Source organism: Oncorhynchus mykiss, chromosome 27 (genome assembly GCF_013265735.2).
Source record: "Oncorhynchus mykiss isolate Arlee chromosome 27, USDA_OmykA_1.1, whole genome shotgun sequence".
Taxonomy (NCBI): domain Eukaryota; kingdom Metazoa; phylum Chordata; class Actinopteri; order Salmoniformes; family Salmonidae; genus Oncorhynchus; species Oncorhynchus mykiss.
Window position 1 is genome coordinate 9430470 of NC_048591.1, and position 17919 is coordinate 9448388.

The following is a 17919-nucleotide window of genomic DNA, read 5'->3' on the forward strand; positions in this document are numbered from 1 at the left end:
TCTACTCCGATTTCAGAGCACTCTCGTCTGAGTGTGCTAGAGCGCAGGCTTTAACTGATGAATTTACGAACGCTCAACACCAGTTGAATATGACCGGTGTCAGTAACGTTGGAAAAAAAATAATAATCAAATTGTTGCCAGCAGCACAGTTACAGTCACCAACGCTCTGGATAACATGAAAACAGCTCTGCTATAGGGTAACGTATGTACAATGGTCAGAGTGAGGTGTCCTCACATTTATGTCTGGAAGCTAACTTTAGCCAGTTAGCTTGGGCGCTTGACTGCCGTTGTGAGGTCAGAACGCTTGGATCAACCCCCCTCCTCGGCCACGCTCCGAAGGCGAAACGCTCTGAATTTACTAACGGACAATCTGACAAAGCTCTGAATTTAAGAGCGCGCCCTGAGCGCTCCAGAGTGAATTTACGAACGCACCCTTATTTGATACCTGCATAGAAACATAATTACCTCAAAGGACAATTTGGGATTATTCAATGTGTAGAATGAGGGGATAACTCGGCGCAAAATCTGTTTTCTCTAGAAGGTGGGGTTTGTTGTGTTTTTCGCTTATCAAGCGAGGAGTTTGTGTCAAAAGAAATGTAATGGCTTATTTGATCAAATATACGTTTTTTTCTAATAATTATGTTGTTACGGGTGTACTGATATAAGTAGGACACGGCAACGTTAAGAAAAAAAAAACAATTTATGTCGGAGTATTGCCTGGTCGTCACTAGTTACCATAGCCACAAAGTCATAAACCCCGCCTATTTCTACAATTTCTCTTCTTAAAATGTGATTTTAATAAATCTAACCGTAACCAAGCTAACTGTATGCCTAACCCTAACCTTGAATTAAAGCCAAACAGCACATTTTAGTTGTCATGAATTTGAACTTCTACGATATAGCCGCGATATTTTGACATTGTGACAGGTAACTAGTGGAAACAGTTGTGCCTGTTGATCACACGCGTATCTGCCCTAAACATTGGCTAGAATGGTCCCACCTGATCTTGCCTCCTCCGACCAAGTACAGCAGTGGAGATGGAATGGGATTCTCCAATGTGAGCTGTAGATGTTAAATGTTTCTGTGTTTTGTTCTGAACCTGTTTTATACTTTCTATTCCTCCTGATTTACTACTACTGTTAATAGCACAACAATAAACTTTGTTTTAATCTTTTATAGGGCTGGTTTTCCAGACTCAAATGAATACTACTGGACTAGAAAGCATGCTCGATGGAGAATCTCTATGCCATTGGAACTGAATGTGTGGCTGTAGAAACTAGCCCATAAAGGAGTCTAAGATAAACTCCAATACCTAGTAAAATTAAAATAAAAAAATAAAAACATGACTGCAGTGTGCAATCGGGGCCGGGCTCAACGTTCGACCCCGCCCATTTGTTTTTGTCTGAGGTTTGACAGTCATACACTGAATCCAAACACACGTTTGCGCAAGCCACACGTTGAATACAAATAGATTTCATTTATTGAAGATCGTATGAAATATTATATAAAGTACCAGCAGATGTGTTGTAACACTTTTTGCTTCATGCTATATTTGAGACAAGCTACATATATTGTTGCAGTGAACAGACTTGTTATGTATGTCATGTACTGTTAAAATTGTGTTGATAAATGTTATACCCTTGTAATTATATTATTTCATATATATATATATATATATATATATACACACACATATACATATACATACATAAATCAAATAAATCAAATTTTATTTGTCACATACACATGGTTAGCAGATGTTAATGCGAGTGTAGCGAAATGCTTGTACATACACACACACAGTTACTACCTATCCTGATTTATAATGCTATTTACTTTCCTCATGGGAATGGAGACAGAATATACCAAATAGACATACTGACAAGCTGAATGTGCTTTGTACATTAAGTTATACCAGCTCCAGTACAGAGATCAGAGACTCGGGTGACTTCTACAGCATCTTTACTAAACATAACACAATTAACAATTAAGACAGCAGACAAAAAAAAGGTTTGATAACTCCTCAAAAATGGCTTCACTCCTGCTCCTCAAAAGAGGCAAAGAGTCATTTTCTTCTTGTCACATAGAACATCTCATCTCTCTGTAACATGAATGGTTTCTTGAGGAGCATCTTTAATCTTTTATCTTTAGTTCTTTAAGGGTTAATGCGGTCTTTCATCCATCCCAATTACACTAGGGAGAGAAACGGTGCCTTTAAATGTTTGGTGTTCACATCACCTTGCTGTCTCTAGGGTATCCCTTAGAACAACATCTGTATCTTTGAAGAAAAAGGAATAATTAATTTTAAGAGTAGTGCCTCATTGGGTGATCAAGACAAATTACACCCCACTTTCACAATACCACCATGCAAACAAAATCTACTATTACTAAAGGGGTTTTCAGTGATATCTATAACTACTCAACAAGTCATCACAACTAGTACATCTTGCCATGCATCAAGCCTTCAGCATTACACACAGTAGACTATATACCCAGTTCACAGCTCCCAGTTCGCCATGCGTCTTCTGCATCATCCTGAAATATATTGGAGAGGGGGGGGGGGGGTTAAATCTTTAAACATGTGTTTAAGACTATACCACTCTTCGTATGACATCTACCTGTAGTGTGTTTTGTTTTCGCCGCCTTTTTCGATCTTTCAACCTCTCTTCTTCAGATCTTAGTGAGTGAATGACATATATTACATACATTCAATATGAAAATATATTCAGATCTTAATGAGTGAATGACATATATTACATACATTCAATATGAAAATATATTCAGGTCAGTCTGTCTACAGTGAAAGAAGTGATTTTAAGGATCCATATGAAAAGTTTTTATAATGTTCAAGACTTACTGCATGGGAAAGTTCTGCAGGAGAACTAGGCACCACCATCGCCTAATTTGCTGCATGTTTTCCTTTGAAAAAGAAAATCACACAATCGGATCCCCAAAAAACATTATATCCCCAAGTGATGAGAATTTCCTCATTTATACATACCTCAGTGAAATCACACTGTGCTTCCATTGGAGTGTACAGAGCATACTGTAAGTTAAGAAAGAGTAGGTTGTTAAGTTTGATAGTTATGATAACAACAATAATGATTGCTGTTTTTGAGTTTTGATGTATGAATTGTGTATGTAGTGTAAAAACTGTAGGAAATTGGTCACATAAAGTGTCAAGAATAATAAACAAGAAAAAGTATGAGCAATAACAACAGTGTGCTATGCATGCCGCAAGCACATAAATAATAATAACTCTTCATATGTTATAACAGAAAATAGGACTAATATCATATACTGAATAGCATCTTACCATCAAAACAAACACCCCACAGTTGTTTGAGAAATCTTGCTTTGGTAGGCCCTGTGGTGTGAACAAGGTACAATTTTCAATAAAGGAATGTCAATGAATTGGTACAGTTCAGTGGAATAATTTAAAGGAATATCTAACCTTAACATCATCCACACCAAAAGTCCCCCAAGGTCCAGGGGAGAAGAATCAAGCAATGTTCCTGTGAACACAGTGTATGCGAAAGTAAAGAAAAAGTACAATTCAACAGCTTTTTAATACTCCAGCATGCATAACAGTTTTGAACAGAGTTGGAACTGAATTAGCCCGAGTATTTTTCACAACATGTATGAGTGTTGCTGGACCAGAAAATGTATTTTCTACTGCAAACACACCATTTCTCACATGCCAAAAATCTTTCTTTGGACACGGTTTCAAAGCAATGTGTGTGCTTTCTTCGTAAATGTGTTTTGAAGTTTCTCTTATGGTCCGGTGCGCTATCGAATGTGCCGCAAAAGCATGCTCGTGCGGCAGGGTAGATTTCCGGGTTTTTAAACCCAAGGTCGTTACAATACTATGCGTAGGCTGTGTAGACTCGTTATGTGTAACTAAGGGCATCAACGATACACATTTAGAGCCAGCCAAACACAACAAGGCATACATTGAATAAACACAGAAAATCAACGATCAAATCGATTACATAACTGTACATGTAAACCTGGGCTTACTGCTCATGTAGGCAAATTTGTACAAATAAAGATTCCCTCATTGTGAGCAATTAGCTAGCTCACGTGCAAATGGGTGCAAATTAACGCTATGCTAACATCGGTGCGGTAATTGGTCATATAAAAATATACCACTGCACTGGTATAACATGAATATGACAAAGTACATTATGCATAATGACAGTCTCACTTCCATGGTTTATATTTTTATCCATGTAAGTTTGATTAAGATTTGCTTTCGTTGACGTTGATACCTTCAACGTTTACCTCAATTTCGGTGATCTTTGAAGGAGACGGGAAGGGTTCGAGTTAAACGCGTTTGACTCCGCCCACATTGAGCCCGGCCCCAAACTGCACACTGCAGTCAGGTATTCTCCCTCCGACTGCTTTCCATTTTCGAAGATAATTATTTTCATTGTTAGAGCGCCTAATCTGACTTTAATTTGACTTTAGGCAACGCCCACATAAATAATTGTAAACTGTTGATAGGCCTATTAGGAAACATTAAAATATTTCTTGTTACAAAGGGGAAGTTCAAAATGTTCTCTTATATTTCATCAAGGACACATGTTCCAAGACATTAATATGTGATTTGATGAAAGGCTTCATGTCATGCCTCATAGGCCCAAAATACCAAACCTGCAATGTGTCTACAAATAATATTGGTGATTTGACGGTTTATATTTTCCTATCACTGGAGGGCGACATTACACTAGTCTTTATCACTCCATTGAATCTCAATAGTCTACTGAAGGAAGTCAGACCACCCATCCCTCTTTCCATATAACTAAGGCAATGATCTACCTTCCTGTGGGTTTTCAGTACAACCCTAAAATAACACACCTGATTCTATTTATTAGCTGTTCAACAAGACCTTAACTAGCTGAATCAGATATGCTAAATTAGGGTTGGACTGAAAACCTAAAGGACAGTAGATCTCCAGGAAGCGGGTTGGGCAGCCCTGCTCTAAGACTTCTCCAGAAATGTACTACAGAGAGGATCAGTACACAGTGAAGATGTCATAATAGTCTTTCTAGACAGATGGGTTGCCTCCCATAATATTCCATCCAGGTCTGGGATTTCCGAAAGTACCCTTGGAAGTTGTGGGAATGTACACTACTAGTCAAAAGTTTTAGAACACCTACTCATTCAAGGGTTTTTCTTTATTTTTACTATTTTCTACATTGTAGAATAATAGTGAAGACATCAAACCTATGAAAAAACACATATGGAATCATGTAGTAAACAAAAAAAGTGTTAAACAATTCAAAATATATTTTATATTTGAGATTCTTCAAATAGTCACCCTTTGCCTTGATGACAGCTTTGCACACTCTTGGCATTAATAATGGTATTTTATTGGGTTAATTGAACATTCTCAGAACTATGTGATTTTGCCTACCAAAATAGCCATGTTCCCTAAGGTTCTCTTTGGTTATTAGAAAAATAACTTTCCCATAACATTATGGGAATAGTTTTATTTACAACTATGTGGGGAACGTTATATACAAGTTATCAAATTCCAACAAAATAACGTTATTTTACAAAGGTAATTGAACTTTCTCAGAACTATGTGATTCTCCCTATCAAATAGCAACGTTCCCTTAAAGTTCTTCTTTGGTTATTAGAAACATTTCTTTCCCACAACGTTCCCACAAAGGTTCAAATATGTCTGCAGAAAGAATGGGGTGTCTTCTAAAATATGACACTGTGAGTTTGAAAAACAACATTTTGGTTATTGAACCTGTTGGTTCCACTTTTCTGGGCTCCGTTATTTACTTAACAAATAAGGAAATCTCAAAATGTGCACTTATAAATCACAACCATTTTAATCGAAATACAGCTGTAGACAGAAGTCAAAGATCAAACATCACACATACATCTGATGTCTTTCCTGAGTTCTGCAAAATAGGAAAAGTCCAAGTTGCTTTTAATATGCTACCCCAAGTCAACCCCAAGTGATGTAACTGCCGATGTCAATATCTTCTACTCATGAGACCAAACCCATGCATATACATTTTTACAAACTTGCAGGAGATACAATAGTTCCAGTGTTTTATAAGGGCTCAGCAGTAAAATGTCCACTCCCCAAGTTGCTTTATAGTGGTATGTCTGACTAGTCTCTTATCTCTTTCACTCCCCTGCAGGGTTCTGTGTCTATGTATCTCTTTTAGCCTTGAGGCACTTTCTCACAGACACCCTGTTTTGACTGCAATAACTCACACATCTCGCAGACCGTTTCTTTACAAGAGGCAGAGACTAGAAAATAACCGTGGAACAATATTAAACCTTACAATGATATATACAGTATATATTGTTAATCTGTAATTTAGCACCCTATAAATGTAGTGGGGAGGTGTCTTATAACCCTTCCCCTTCTATTAATACAACATAAGCATAATCAATCATTATAATACATCAAACATTTGGTGCAGCCCCTATCATGACCCCAAGTTTACCCCATCAAACCACAGTAGGTGAAGTGGATTTACATCCCGTAACATGGTCTGCACTATACAGAAATGCATAATTATCCATATGAATATCATGGTGATGTATCCTGAATAGGTACAAGGTAGAAATATGCAATATCCTTCTTTTGCGTAATAATATTCTACACACATACACTTCTGTGCTCTACTGTATAGTAGTACTGTACTGTTCTCTTCTGTGCTCTACTGTACTTTGCTGTCCAAGCTTGTGAAACATAGACGTCTATGATTTGTTCAGATTTGGTCCGTCCAGGGAGGACTGACCAAATTTCAACTACTTTCAACGTCCATGGACATCCATGGACAGAGGATAGGTGGGAGGTGTTGTGGTAGGTGTCAGTAAGTGCCGGGATAGGTGACATTAACTGGACAGAGAGAGAAGAAAGAGAGAGGGGGAGAGTGAGAGGGAGGGGTTGAGCTGGACATAACAGTATGCCAATGGAATAGAGCACAGTAGCAGGTGACCCAACTGTCGTTTTTGACTACTATTTCTTTGCTAGATCTAATCCCAGAGCAGAGGAAGCTAATGTGAAGCTAATTGAACTAACTAGGCGCAAACTGAACATTCCTTAAAATACATTTCTTTGGCTAGTTCTTGTATTACTTATTTACCAAGAGTGGCAGTGGCAGATGATTTCACAATTATACCATTTACAAGGTTGATTAATTTTTCCTTAGTAGCTAGCTAACAATCCAGTTTTCATTACATGGATGGCTATAGGCTCACTTATCATCTAGTTAATTATCATCAACCAAAATTAAGAACAAGAACACACACATGACGATTACAGTAACAAAGCATATTTCATTGAAAATCTTTGTCATTCATTACTTTGTCCTTTTCTGTTTCACGGGAAGCAAAGTTCGAGCTAGCAAACAGCACATTCTTCCCCCTGCCTAGCAATCAGCAGGCAGAGACGACTGCTTCATTCGCTTTGAGAACTAGCACAGACCTCAAACAAAGTTGTTTTTCTAATAATGTAGTTATTGGAAAGATGTCAGTTTGGACTCAGAAAGCGTTCGGCTTGTCATAAAATTTGCCTAAAATGTACTACCGTTACTGTGTGTGGGGGAAATATGTAATATTCGGTTACATCGTATGGCACTCCCATGAGCACAAATGCAATAACGGCTGGCTTTGGTCTACTTAAAGGAAATATTCACCCATGTTGAATGTTATATCGTATTTACACATATCTGAGTGATGTTCTATCATTTCCCGGAGTCATTTCATGTGTCACTGAGATATTCACCATTCAAGCAGGCAGAAAAACAGACGGTATGACAAGTTTTGCATCATACGATCAGATCATCATGCCAACAGTTTTCCCTCCAAGCAGTGAATGGGAAATAGATCAAGTTGTGTATGTGATTTTAGAGTGTGGGTCAGAACATTCTCCTGGTGAAACTTTTGTCATTGTCTGCCTGTTTTAATGGTGAATACCTCAGGTACACGTGGAAACATGAAATAACCCCGGGAATTGATAGAACATCGCTTCAACATTCAAAATGGGTGAATCTTTCCTTTAATAAACCCCTCTCCTTTAATAACACACCGGCTTGCCCAACGGTAACACAAAGCTACACTAGAGGGCAAACTTAGACTGATGTTTTATGAATATCCTGTAGTACTGTTTACATTGCATTGTGATGGGGAATTAACTGTCCATGTAGTGCTGTAGGCTCACATGCAGTAAACAGTACAATGCACTTTAATAGTATTTTTTGTGTAATTCATTACAAATGAACCTACGTTGCTCTATGGTCTTTTTAATCTTGTCACGTCCTGACCATAGAAAGCTTTTATTTTCTATGGTAGAGTGGGTCAGGGCGTGACTGGGGGGTTGTTCTAGTTTATTTTTTCTATGTGGGGTTCTAGGTTCATTTTCTATGTTGGTGATTTGTATGATTCCCAATTAGAGGCAGCTGGTTATCGTTGTCTCTAATTGGGGATCATACTTAAGTAGCATTTTTCCCACCTGTGGGTCATGGGATATTGTTTGTGTTTAGTTGCCTGTTCGCACTGCATTGTCGTCATGGTTCGTTTATTCTTTATTTGTTTTGTATTTGCTTAAGTTTCACTTTATTCATTAAAAGTATGTGTACGCTGCGCCTTTGTGCGATCATTAATTTGAACAACGTGACAGAATATCCCATCACACCAGGGGCCTGTTGCACAAAAGTAGAATTAAGACATCCGGGATAAATGACTCAGCTGAGCTCAATGAAGCCAAAACATGTGCGTCCAGGCTTAATTGGTTGCACAAAGACCAAGCCAGGATGAGCAGACACGGATTCATTAAGCCAGGTGAAACCAATCCTGGATAGGTGCGCGCTCACGGCTCACTCAAATAGACCCCGCCACAGATCACAGATTAACTGATTTACCATGGCAACTAGAGCCGCGTACTTTTCCCCGTCGGAAGCACAAATCCTCATGGAGGCATACGAGGAGGTAAAAGATATAATTAAGAAGAAAGGCAACACCGCCACAGTGATAAAGCAAAGAGAAAAAGCGTGGCAAAGTATTGCAGACCGCCTGAATGCGTAAGTAGTGCACAATTACACACTCACCGCTCCGCTGAAACATCACAATTACAATTCAAATATTTAATTCACATCTCCAAAAATGCAGTTGTACTGTAATTATGAAACGGTTAATTTTTTTTATTGAAATGCACTGCAGATATGAGTGAAATTGTGTAAAGTAACTCCATCACACTGTATAAAGCTATGATAAAATTTTTGATATTTTTACTGAAAACAAGACAAAAATACCAAGTAATTTTTTGCAGTGTGACTCCATTAAGTGTGTGTGTGTGTGTGTGTGTGTGTGTGTGTAGATTAAACATGAACGGGCCAAAACGGACATGGCAGCAGGTCAAAATCAAATACAAGAACATTCTGCAGAATGGTATGGTCCCTGACTAATATTTAACAAAGCACAAGCATATATTGTACCCAGAAGGTGCCTGCTCACACATTGTCTGTACTGTTTTAACAGTGAAAAAGAATACCCACAGACAAGGCACGGGTGGTGGGTCACCAAAGGCTGACCTTACCCCAGCAGAGGACATGGCCTTGGAGCTAAATAAAGGCAGGCCCGTCTTAGAGGGGATCCCTGGGGGGAAAGAGACGAGCATAGGTTCCTCCCAAGATGCCACCCGCTTCATTCAAGGTATGTCCTTCCATCTCTACATGGGATACAACCACATTCATATTGAATCAATTTGGACTGTCTGACTTTGGTTTACCTATTGCCTTGCAGTGTCTGGCAGCACTGTGTTCCTGTTAGAGCCACCAGCACAAGCACCAGACGATGCTGATCCAGTGAGTACTCCATCAAAGGCATACTGTAGGCCTGGCATGTCTTGTCTACTAGCTTCAATATGAATCCGATTAAATGTGATAGGGTGAAGGCCCCAGTGCAGCAGCAACAGCACATGATGGAGACGATGATGAGGAGGAGACCATCTCTCTGGATTCCAGAAGGCATGAGGTATCATGTTAAGACTGTGAAAGTACTATTTACTCTACAATGGTGAGGAGTCCTCATCAAAATCAAAAAATCTAATTTCTTTTACAGGACCCAGATGCTATACAGTGGGAAAACCAGCCTGGCAACATAGTGCGTATTAATAAAAGGACACCACATCCTGCCAAATTCCAGCTGCGCTAATTGTATTGTGTTCACAGAGCTCACAAGCTATCAGAAAGTTGTATGGCAACCACCTCCGGTGCCAAATAGAACTGGCAGACATAGACATTCAGTACAAGAAGAAAAAGATGGAAAATCTTGCACTGGAGTTCGAAATAAAAAAGAGGACAATTAGGAAACTGGACCTTGAAATAAAAAAACTTGAGAGGGAGGTGAGATATGCCTTCAATGTACACTGTATGCTAACTGTAACACAAATGTATTAATCATTATTTTTCTTTCCTCCCCCAGCTCCAAGAAGATGACACAGCTCAAAATAAAAATTAGGTATATTCTCGTAAAGTCAAGTGAGCCATGACATGAGCTCTTATTGTGAGCACACAGGACGGTGGCATCTTTCTAAGGTTTTTTTTATTTTCCCAGCAATCAGTACAACCAAGTCATCGTTATAAGGCATCGCCCTCTTTTGCCCACCCCCCCCCAGCACCAGGTGTGGCCACTAGCCTATATGAAGGCCCAAAATTGTGTGTTCCTTTCTGCTCTGACAATGGCATGCCCATTCGTGCGAGATGTGGTGGATGAAGAAGCACTTGTGCTGAGGAGAGCCTTCAGGTGAGAAAGGGTCTTCAGGGACCGGTTGGACCCACTGGCCTTCCCTGATGACCATCTATATGAAAGATACAGGTTTTCTGCAGATGGCATCAGGTATCTATGCAGACTACTGGGTCCCAGGATTAAGCACTGCACTGCACGGAGCCATGCACTGAGTGTGGAGCAAATGGTTTGTGTGGCCTTGCGCTTTTTTGCTAGTGGAGCCTTCCTGTACTCAGTGGGGGATGCAGAACAGCTGAACATGGCCACAATTTGCCGCACAATAAGGAGTGTGTGTCTGGCTATCAAAGCATTAGCAGATGTCTTCATCTCCTTCCCTGGCCACAGAAGACTCTGTGACATCAAAGAGGAGTTCTATAGGATTGCAGGTAAGAGGATCTACAAATTACAGGACAACTGTTAACACATAGTAGGATACTCATTACTTTGTGTGACAGGTTTCCCCAATGTCATTGGTGCAGTGGACTGCACACACATAAGGATAAAAGCCCCCTCAGGTGCCCATGAGGCCGATTTTGTGAATAGGAAATCCTTTCACAGCATTAATGTTCAGGTGAACATAACTTTTTGATATTGTCCATTGACGAACACTCTGCATTGCCAGTGATGTGCATTGATTGGTGTAATATTCCTCATCTTATGATTTCAGATGGTCTGCAATGCTGACTGTGTGATCAGCAATGTTGTGGCAAAATGGCCTGGCTCAGTCCATGACTCCAGAATCTTTCGGGCCTCTGAAATCTATCAGTGCCTATCACAAGGTAAGCCACACAACCCCTATTTATAACCATCATGGCTGTGTCAAGAATATCACTGTGTTTATGAGGTAGTAATGATGAGATTTTGTGTTGACAGGTGAATTCTCTGGTGTGTTGCTGGGAGACAGGGGGTATGGCTGCCAGCCTTTTCTCCTGACACCTTTCACAGACCCCCAGGAAGCACAGCAGGCCTACAACCATGCCCATGCCAGGACCAGGGCCAGAGTTGAAATGACCTTTGGCCTCCTGAAGGCACGCTTTCACTGCCTTCACAAATTAAGGGTCAGCCCTGTTAGGGCATGTGATATTACTGTGGCTTGTGCTGTCCTCCACAATGTGGCCTGCCTGAGGAAGGAGAGGGCCCCCAGAGTGCCACCAGCCATGGACTGGGACAATCCGGCAATCTTCCCTGATGACGACAGTGGTCGGCTGCTGAGGGACCAATATGTGTTGAATTATTTTAGTTAGTATGTGTGCTTTCAATTTTGGTTAAATATGTCCTGCGGTGGCAGAGGAATTTGGGTTTTTTTGGGTTCGTTTTTTGACGAATTTGGCCTCTTATGATGTTTGTGCGGTATACTGTGTGTAATACAAGGCTGCAGGGAGGCTACTGCATCCATTCATTTGTCTGTTCAGTTGATGTGTATGGATTTGTCCTGCATTTATTTTAGTGTGCAGACATGCAGGGTGTGTTATACACATTCAAAGGTCTGTATATGTATCATTTTGTATAATATGCTTAGATTCTGTGCTTTCCATCTTGTAGAGTCACTGTGACTTCAGTTTTGAAAGGAGCTGATGGTTTACCTGCTTTGTTTTGTCCTTATTCAATAAAGGAACATAATGTTACACATTGTGTTTTTATATTCATATGGAATGTGTATTTGTTTATATGACAGTACTAGGGCCACACTGAAGAAAAAGGATAAAGTCATAAATTTATGAGGCTGGTTCTTTCTGCAGAAAAGCTACATATTGTTTTTACAGTTTTGATACTTATGACAATGTGATACTTAATATTCTGGCACATCAGCATGTCTTTGTTTATGAAACCATACTGAAGTACAATTTCACGAAATGCCCCACATCTGTCATTTTAACAACTGTCCTTTAAAACAACTGGTTACAATATTATGACTTGTTTTTTTCCCCTCTGTGGCCCTAATACTCTAGCATTTTATATATAGCCTTATAGTCTATGGGAAACTGTAAATTATCTAATGATAGCAACATCATCTAAAAATCATTTTTTATCCAAAATCATTGAAATTAATGATCACAAACGTTTAAATAACAGTGGGTCTAGTTATATGTGATAACAATGTATAGTGAGCAGTGAAATAACTATTGGTTTCCATTTGTGGTGACTGCTGACTGACATTAGGGATGAGATTAAATAGATCCTGGAATTTAGCCTGGTCTGGAGCAGGCTAGCTCCACAGAATAAATCTCCATGGTAATTTATACCATAACATATCCTCCTGCCCCCTATCCATCTTTAGTGCAACCGGATTACGGATCAATTGAGCCAGGATCACCAAGATATCCTGGCTTAATCCCTTATCCTAGTTTTGTGCAACAGGCCCCAGGACCAAGCAGCGTGCTACAATGCTGAAAATAAGTTAGACCTGGGAGTAAATAATGGAAGGACAGGAGATCCTTCCTTGGCAGGAGTCACGGCAGACGGAAGGAGATAAAGGGGGCGACACCCTGGACCCAAACTGTTACAGACCTATATCCATCCTGCCCTGCCTATCTAAGGTCTTCGAAAGCCAAGTCAACAAACAGGTCACTGACCATCTTGAATCCCACCGTACCTTCTCCGCTGTGCAATCTGGTTTCCGAGCCGGTCACGGGTGTACCTCAGCCACGCTCAAGGTACTAAACTATATCATAACCGCCATCGATAAAAGACAGTACTGTGCAGCCGTCTTCATAGACCTTGCCAAGGCTTTCGACTCTGTCAATCACCGTATTCTTATCGGCAGACTCAGTAGCCTCGGTTTTTCGGATGACTGCCTTGCCTGGTTCACCAATTACTTTGCAGACAGAGTTCAGTGTGTCAAATCGGAGGGCATGCTGTCCGGTCCTCTGGCAGTCTCTATGGGGGTGCCACAGGGTTCAATTCTCGGGCCGACTCTTTTCTCTGTATATATCAATGATGTTTCTCATGCTGCGGGCGATTCCCTGATCCACCTCTACGCAGACGACACCATTCTATATACTTCCGGCCCGTCCTTGGACACTGTGCTATCTAACCTCCAAACGAGCTTCAATGCCATACAGCACTCCTTCCGTGGCCTCCAACTGCTCTTAAACGCTAGTAAAACCAAATGCATGCTTTTCAACCGTTCGCTGCCTGCACCCGCACGCCTGACCAGCATCACCACCCTGGATGGTTCCGACCTTGAATATGTGGACATCTATAAGTACCTAGGTGTCTGGCTAGACTCTAAACTCTCCTTCCAGACCCATATCAAACATCTCCAATCGAAAATCAAATCAAGAGTCGGCTTTCTATTCCGCAACAAAGCCTCCTTCACTCACGCCGCCAAACTTACCCTAGTAAAACTGACAATCCTACCGATCCTCGACTTCGGCGATGTCATCTACAAAATTGCTTCCAACACTCTACTCAGCAAACTGGATGCAGTTTATCACAGTGCCATCCGTTTTGTCACTAAAGCACCTTATACCACCCACCACTGCGACTTGTATGCTCTAGTCGGCTGGCCCTCGCTACATATTCGTCGCCAGACCCACTGGCTCCAGGTCATCTACAAATCCATGCTAGGTAAAGCTCCGCCTTATCTCAGTTCACTGGTTACGATGGCAACACCCATCCGTAGCACGCGCTCCAGCAGGTGTATCTCACTGATCATCCCTAAAGCCAACACCTCATTTGGCCGCCTTTCGTTCCAGTTCTCTGCTGCCTGTGACTGGAACGAATTGCAAAAATCGCTGAAGTTGGAGACTTTTATCTCCCTCACCAACTTCAAACATCTGCTATCTGAGCAGCTAACCGATCGCTGCAGCTGTGCATAGTCTATTGGTAAATAGCCCACCCATTTTCACCTACCTCATCCCCATACTGTTTTTATTTATTTATTTTTCTGCTCTTTTGCACACCAATATCTCTACCTGTACATAACCATCTGATCATTTATCACTCCAGTGTTAATCTGCATCATTGTAATTATTTGCCTACCTTCTCATGCCTTTTGCACACAATGTATATATAGACTCCCCTTTTTTCTACTGTGTTATTGATTTGTTAATTGTTTACTCCATGTGTAACTCTGTGTTGTCTGTTCACACTGCTATGCCTTATCTTGGCCAGGTCGCAGTTGCAAATGAGAACTTGTTCTCAACTAGCCTACCTGGTTAAATAAAGGTGAAATAAAAAAATAAATGGAGAACAGAGACGACGCCAGGGTTCGCGGCCACGACGCAAGCCCAAGATGCAGCCTCTTAAGAAAAATTGGGGGTGGCACACGAAGTGATCGGCAATGCCAAGGGGTGAGTCAGAGACCGAGGAGGAATATTGGGACAGATTGAGTGAGGAGTGGTCGGCGAAAGTTGAGGGGAGTGAACCAGAGACTGTCAGTGAGTTGAGGGAGAATGTGGAGGAGAGAGAAATTAGTTATTGAATTGGTGGATGATGCACGACATTTGCCCTAAGGAGCGTGTTAGCAATTTAAAGCCACCTGAGTCAGCTCTCCGTACTCATCCTGAGAAGTGTGTTAAAGTTCCGGTACAAGTGATGCCGGCTATGCGCACCAGGTCTCCAGTACGCCTTCCCAGCCCAGTACGTCCTGTGCCAACTCCCCGTACTCATCCTGAGAAGTGTGTTAAAGTTCCGGTACAAGTGATGCCGGCTATACGCACCAGGTCTCCAGTGCGCCTTCACAGCCCAGTACGTCCTGTGCCTGCTCCTCGCACTTGCCGGGCGAGGTGTGTCATCGAACCGGTACCATTGATGCGGCTATACGCACCAGGTCTCCAGTACGTCTCCACAGCCCGGTACGTCCTGTGCTGCTCCTTGCACTCTCCCTCAAGTGCGTCTTCCCAGTCAGGTACATCCTGCGCCTGCTCCTCGCACTTTCCCTGAAGTGCGTGTCCCCAGTCCAGTACGTCCTGTGCCTCTTCCCCACACTCGCCCTGAAGTGCGTGTCACTGGTCCGGTGCCAGCTGTATCGGCCCCACACATCAGGCCTCCAGTGCGCCTCCCCAGTCCAGTATGTCCTGTGCCTTCTACCCGCACTTGCCCTGAGGTGCGTGTCCCTAGTCCGGTGCCACCTGTACCGGCCCCACGCATCAGGCCTCCAGTGCGCCTCCCCAGTCCAGTACGTCCTGTGCCTGCTCCCCGCACTCGCCCTGAGGTGCGTGTCACCAGCCCGGTACCACCAGTGTCAGCCCCACCCACCAGGCTTCCTGCGAAGATCCCCAGTCCAGAGCTTCCGGCGACAGTGCCCAGTCCGGAGCTTCCGGCGACAGTGCCCAGTCCGGAGCCTCCAGCAACGTTTCACGGCCCGGAACCTCCTGCGACGGTCAACGGTATGAAACCTCCAGCTCCATGGCAGGAGCCCTCCTCTACGCCGATGCCCAGTCCAGACACGGCGTCCAGCCTGGGTCCATGGCTAGATCCGCGGGAGAGGGTTCTTCGACCCCGCACCAGAGCCACCACCAAACATGGTGGATCCGAGAGCCGAGAACTGTCGCGGGAGCTGCCTCACACCACATAGCAACCACTATTTTTCTCCATTGATCAGAGGTCCATTACCTCAGTCTCTCATTCTGAGACTTTAGATGATGAGCTTAAATGCACATACAGTGCCTTGCGAAAGTATTCGGCCCCCTTGAACTTTGCGACCTTTTGCCACATTTCAGGCTTCAAACATAAAGATATAAAACTGTATTTTTTTGTGAAGAATCAACAACAAGTGGGACACAATCATGAAGTGGAACGACATTTATTGGATATTTCAAACTTTTTTAACAAATCAAAAACTGAAAAATTGGGCGTGCAAAATTATTCAGCCCCCTTAAGTTAATACTTTGTAGCGCCACCTTTTGCTGCGATTACAGCTGTAAGTCGCTTGGGGTATGTCTCTATCAGTTTTGCACATCGAGAGACTGACATTTTTTCCCATTCCTCCTTGCAAAAAAGCTCGAGCTCAGTGAGGTTGGATGGAGAGCATTTGTGAACAGCAGTTTTCAGTTCTTTCCACAGATTCTCGATTGGATTCAGGTCTGTTCTTTGACTTGGCCATTCTAACACCTGGATATGTTTATTTTTGAACCATTCCATTGTAGATTTTGCTTTATGTTTTGGATCATTGTCTTGTTGGAAGACAAATCTCTGTCCCTGTCTCAGGTCTTTTGCAGACTCCATCAGGTTTTCTTCCAGAATGGTCCTGTATTTGGCTCCATCCATCTTCCCATCAATTTTAACCATCTTCCCTGTCCCTGCTGAAGAAAATCAGGCCCAAACCATTATGCTGCCACCACCATGTTTGACAGTGGGGATGGTGTGTTCAGGGTGATGAGCTGTGTTGCTTTTACGCCAAACATAACGTTTTGCATTGTTGCCAAAAAGTTCAATTTTGGTTTCATCTGCCCAGAGCACCTTCTTCCACATGTTTGGTGTGTCTCCCAGGTGGCTTGTGGCAAACTTTAAACAACACTTTTTATGGATATCTTTAAGAAATGGCTTTCTTCTTGCCACTCTTCCATAAAGGCCAGATTTGTGCAATATACGACTGATTGTTGTCCTATGGACAGAGTCTCCCACCTCAGCTGTAGATCTCTGCAGTTCATCCAGAGTGATCATGGGCCTCTTGGCTGCATCTCTGATCAGTCTTCTCCTTGTATGAGCGGAAAGTTTAGAGGGACGGCCAGGTCTTGGTAGATTTGCAGTGGTCTGATACTCCTTCCATTTCAATATTATCACTTGCACAGTGCTCCTTGGGATGTTTAAAGCTTGGGAAATCTTTTTGTATCCAAATCCGGCTTTAAACTTCTTCACAACAGTATCTCGGACCTGCCTGGTGTGTTCCTTGTTCTTCATGATGCTCTCTGCGCTTTTAACGGACCTCTGAGACTATCACAGTGCAGGTGCATTTATACGGAGACTTGATTACACACAGGTGGATTGTATTTATCATCATTAGTCATTTAGGTCAACATTGGATCATTCAGAGATCCTCACTGAACTTCTGGAGAGAGTTTGCTGCACTGAAAGTAAAGGGGCTGAATAATTTTGCACGCCCAATTTTTCAGTTTTTGATTTGTTAAAAAAGTTTGAAATATCCAATAAATGTCGTTCCACTTAATGATTGTGTCCCACTTGTTGTTGATTCTTCACAAAAAAATACAGTTT

The 17919-nt window shown here is 42.0% G+C and overlaps 1 long non-coding RNA gene across 2 annotated transcripts; it reads right to left on the minus strand.

The window, feature by feature from the left end:
- Positions 1–1714: 1714 nt before the first annotated feature.
- Positions 1715–4406, minus strand: LOC118944782. 2 transcript variants are annotated; one of them, XR_005040096.1, is made up of 8 exons: positions 4285–4406; positions 3455–3515; positions 3317–3367; positions 3002–3046; positions 2858–2919; positions 2619–2676; positions 2493–2535; positions 1715–2278 (listed from the first exon to the last, which is right to left on the minus strand). It is a non-coding gene; the product is annotated as an uncharacterized LOC118944782 (long non-coding RNA). The 2 variants fall into 2 exon arrangements; XR_005040097.1 differs by lacking the exon at positions 4285–4406 and adding an exon at positions 3688–4164.
- Positions 4407–17919: the final 13513 nt, after the last annotated feature.